Source organism: Montipora foliosa, chromosome 5 (assembly GCF_036669935.1).
Source record: "Montipora foliosa isolate CH-2021 chromosome 5, ASM3666993v2, whole genome shotgun sequence".
Lineage (NCBI taxonomy): Eukaryota > Metazoa > Cnidaria > Anthozoa > Scleractinia > Acroporidae > Montipora > Montipora foliosa.
In genome coordinates, this window is record NC_090873.1 from 43,552,425 (window position 1) to 43,557,424 (window position 5,000).

The window sequence follows — 5,000 nt, forward strand, 5'->3', positions numbered from 1 at the left end:
TCGTTTTCGATCTGTTGGGTGCTTAGTGCTTCGTTCATCGTTTCCGAGTGCTTTGTTTTCAAAATTACCACCGTCGTAAAGTAAACTGAAAAGCATGCTGGCTTCAAGTTGTGTTCACCCACAGTAAGGCTCGTATTTAAATCGTCGGGTATTCTTAAAGAAATTTTCATCGCTGCCAGGCGTAATTTCATTTTCCGTTTATTCGCGATCATGCAGGAGTCACAACATTTATTTAATGGCATGATATCACAGAGCTAAGAATAGAAAGATTTCCGCTACATTCAAAACTGCAATTGAACTAATATTCACTTTCAGCGCCTTCGCCAAGTATATATAAAAGGCGATTCTACCAAACTGCTGTCTTCTCGTCCTGCTGCTACTTAATCTCTGTATCGTTTTAACGCAATCTTTATTTGCAAAAGTAAGTAAAGTGCTCTATAGGTCATAGAACGGCTTATTGTATTCGAACATCGCTACTTTGAAAGACTGAGCAGATGCTCTTCTGTTTGCTAAGCGTATGAAAAAGGTCGGGTCACTATGTCTTAGAAGTCGATTTAAAAATTAAAATGCGACATTTTGCACATCATAGGCACCAATACAGCTTGCTTTATTTATTTATTTATTTATTTATTTACTTATTTATTTATTTATTTATTTATTTTGGAATTCAATTCGTGCTAAACCTTTACACGCTTTGACAAAGGAACGGCAACAATTGTATGTGAATTCTTACAGTTCATTGCGCCAAAGAAAGTAATTTATTTATTCGTGTATTTATTTTTTTTCTTTTTTACCAGATTGATATCCTTCCTTGGTCTCGCCCTTATTGCTTTGCTGTGTTTCTAAGTAACTCAGAAATCGCCGAAAGAGGTAAGTAATTTGAAAGTATTTTTCATCTTAAATACTTCAAATGAACAACATATAGTTCGCGGGTATTGAGACTGCACGGTGTGTTTGACTCCAGTTTACCAAAGGCACTTCAGGACATAATAAAATTATCCTGCAGCCTTAATGAAACAAACATAGCGCTTGTTTGAATTAACTCCTTTTTGCAGTAAAATTAAGGTTTGACGTTCGCAAGCTTGCGCCCAGCTGCAGGATGGTAAACGTTTTTTTTTACAGCTGCAGCTAACACTTAGGCCCGTTTTAAAAGTCACATTTCACATGTGCCGCATCTAATGCAAATGAGAAAAATCTATTTTTTTTTTTTGTTCATTTGCATTAGATTCCGCACATGTGAAATGCGACGTTTAAAACGGCCCTCAGTTTACCTTTAGGTTATGTTTTCTATCTGTCAATTGTACCTCACCAGTCAAGCGTTCTGGCCGAAAGGCAGGGTGCTCCTAACTCGTCATATCGTGTTCCACTGACTCATCGTTATTTCCCCGAGTATGTTAGATCTTAGGGCTTCAAATAAGCCATGTAATGTAGGGTTAGATCAAAAAGACAATCAAGGCAGACCTTATGACTATTCTATTATCAGGAGGCAGTGTGACTGAGTGATTTAAGAGCTTTTCTTGAGATCCGGGGATCCCGGTAACAAGACTCGCTCTGTCCACGCCCTGAATTTGATCCTGGTAGTCCCTGGTTCAACTTTTCGGTTAGTCTTCTAAATAGCCAACTGGTTTGCCTCCTGCCAGTTGGGTTCTTAATTTGATTAAGTTTCATTGGCCCCGACAAGCCCCTATGGAGAGTTGTCAATTAAATTTGTAGGCATGTGTGTAATATTACTTGCTTCATTATCCCAGTATAAGGATGTGTCTTTAATGTATAGATCGTTTTCACTGTCATGCAATAAAAAAATAAATCGAAAACCATCCAGTGGAAAAAGTCAAGTGATGTTGTAGGAGATAAACGAAGAAGACACATCTCCAAGTTTTAGGCCTGTGCGTTTCCCCAAACTTCAGATATTCGTCTAAATGTTTCGCAGAAATTTACAGAGCCCAGTATGAAAACGCCATGTTGGTGTACATCTGTGGTGCACCAATATGGCGGCCGGAAAATAGTGTCAACATCTGTTACTTACTTTGGCTATTTAGGCGAGTGATCATCTGTACTGAACAAACAGCTATTTACCTAAGCACTTTACCTAATGCTTAAATTCTAAAAAGGCTCAAAACCATAAGATAAATATATATTTCTCAATAAACTCGATCGTCGCGTCGTGTCACGCACCGCCATAACTCAGAAATTCAAAATGCTCTGGTTTCCAAACGAAGCACGCTATTGAGCTTTAAAATTGCAAATGGATACAAATTTACCAACTCTTATGCCTGTTGAGGATAAAAACTTTGGTGGCTTTTTAGTTTTGGATTTTAGAAAATGATGACGTCACGTGAAAACGATCCATAGTCCCTATCACATTGTAGAAAAGACTCAAAGTGAAATTATTCCTGACTTTCTGTCTTTTTGAACTTATTAAAAGAATCCATGGAAACATGATTAATTAATTATCGCTATAATTTGCAAATCCAGCTGTACAATCTTCGTATTAAAAGCGTGACGGTTACCTCCTTTGCTCGGGATGGTTCACTGTGACAGTTCCCCCTACTTGCCTCATACCTTTGGTAGCAATATTTTTTCCCAATCTTTAACTTCTTAAAGTTCAATGCAAGTTGCGATGCAAGTTCATCTGATGGTAGCCTGCGCAGCAAGCGTTCCTGTTCGAGAGAAGAGCTTGGAAACGATTTTCCCCAAACTGGCCGCGCGAAAGTTGGGGCACGAAAATGAGGGAACGCGTGCAAGAAGACCCCCTATTTTTGAAAAACTCGTTCGCCCACGAACGGGAGCTTCTGATTGGTGTGACACTTTCACAATGATTGACAGGTGACAAATTTTCGAGCAAAATATTTCTTGTTAGTAATAGCGTGACAAAGACAATGGCGGGCGATGTGGAAGGTTTTGAATCGTATGTTGAAGCCAAAAGAATCGACTCTCGGCTTTACGTTGAAAAGGGAGCAAGAACTGTCAATGCGCCATCTCTTTAACTGTATAGATGTAATGGCCGTTTTGCTCACAGGATTCCGAAAAAGCTGAAGTTTTCAGATGTTTTTCATGATGTGCGGAGTTCGAAATAAAAGAAAACGAAGAACAGGCTTCTCGAGTGTCATCGTAATTTCTCCATTTCAAGTATCATACGCGATCAAGTAAGTGGTTGAGGTAAATTTTAAGCTTGAATCCTATATCATGAATTGAGACAAGATGAAGACAATTACGCAGCTTGCCTGTTAAATCTTGTTTTATTGTGAGAATAAAGCGGCTCCTCTGTACGGTCATGCGATTTTTTTAAGCACTTTTACTCGCTAGTTCATCTACGATTTCGTGACGATTTGACCAAAAACGTACTGTGGATTATCAAACTAGCGAGGAATTTTTCCCGTAATTTCCAGGAGATTTAGTACGATTCATTTCGTGAAATAGCCAGCAAATAGCACTGAAATCGTCGCTAGTTTTAAACTAAAACCTCTTGAATGGTTTCATGGTCAGCCTTGGTGGAGTTTTGCATTTGACGTCCTTATTACCCATCGAACTCTGAACGAGTTATATTCCTAAATTTCGTATTTTACGAGCACATGAATTGCCTACATGTTCTGAAAATTGGCTGTTGTTTTCAACAACTTCTATTCCAACCGCTCTGCAAATATCAGCTAGAATTTTCCCGTAAGTGTCTTTTGTTTGTAAGTTTGTTTTTGTTTTCTTCCAGTATTCTCGGAGAAACATAACCAGCTAGTCGTGCCTTCTCTTCAACTACCTTAAAGAACCTTAACTCACCCACTTTACTTTGCGCGCCTTTGCTGCTGTTGTCATCCGGGAATTTGGAGTGTCGTTTGAGCTATTTCTGCATTCGCGACAAAAATTATAACAATTTTTTCAGGGAAATAAAAAAAAACACGTGGAAGATGCTCGCGGTGGATTATCCTGTGAAATTAAATGGATTTCGATCAGAAAAACATTAGAATGCCTTGTCATTTCGAGCGCTTTTCTATGAAGCGTGGAGCTACGTCCCCAGTGAATTCAAGAGGGAAATACAGTTTCTACGCGTGATGCTTATTTAGTTGTTTGAACTTTTAACCTGGCCTCAATTAATAAGCAAGCAACCCATATTTATTTTATACCCGGGCAGTTCGCAATGGAAACAACAAGGCGAGATAGTTTAATTCGCTGCTTGCGCGGTACTTGGTAAATAATGCAAGCGGTGAGCAGTAAGCGAGTATAAAGTAGACTAATTAGGCCTGTTCCAAACGTTGTGCTACTGCCGTGCCGAACTCAAATGAATTTGGCTTAGCAGTGGCAAGACGATGGCACGGCAGCGGTTTCAAACGTCGAACCTAATACAGTCGCGCCAAATTCAAAAGACAAAACAAACAATCCATCCAGCGTAATAGTGTGCAAATAATGCAAAATACATTAAATTAATTTATGAATTGAGTTCGGCGCAACAATAGCACGCCGTTTGAAACGAAGTAGTGCTACTGCCGTGCGGCACGGCAAGTCCTGCCGTGCTAAGTAGTCGTGCCGAACCTAAGTCAGCCGTGCCGCGCTTAATGGTTTCAAACGGCGTGCTACTGCCGTGCTTAAATCGAAATGACAATTACATTTGAGTTCGGCACGACAGTAGTACGACGTTTGGAACAGGCCTTCAAAGATAGTTTCAGTGTGGCGCGTGCGATACACAGTTGCAGCATTAGATAAAATGCTCTCATTCTACGTTCCTAGGATTTCAAGTTTACCAAGTCTTCAAATGGGTGTTGAATCCAACACTTTTCCACACCAAGAATCAAAATTTCACACACAAGCGTGCTTCCCCGAAACGCAGTTTTTACCATCAGCGAGAAAATGAAATGAACAGCGATGGATAAAGGTTTTTTACTGATTGTAATGGAGATCAGTATTCAAATGTTGCCGAAGACTTGCCTTGCCTGACTTTATTCAGTGCCACCAGCCTGAGCGGAAGACAAGCACAACAATATTTGAACAGAATTATCGATCAGAAGGTGGAT

The 5,000-nt window shown here is 39.7% G+C and overlaps 1 long non-coding RNA gene across 2 annotated transcripts in view; it reads left to right on the top strand.

Moving 5' to 3' along the window:
• Window positions 1-379: 379 nt before the first annotated feature.
• LOC138003200 (uncharacterized) overlaps window positions 380-5,000 on the top strand; it is a 5,379-nt gene continuing 758 nt past the window's right edge. Inside the window, exons 1-3 of one of the 2 annotated variants that reach the window (XR_011123447.1) lie at window positions 380-421; window positions 798-870; window positions 4,717-5,000. The exon at window positions 4,717-5,000 is cut by the window's right edge and continues 758 nt beyond it. This is a non-coding gene — a long non-coding RNA (uncharacterized lncRNA). Of the gene's footprint in view, window positions 527-797; window positions 871-4,716 lie in introns of both variants that reach the window. The other variant, XR_011123446.1, reaches the window with a different exon arrangement.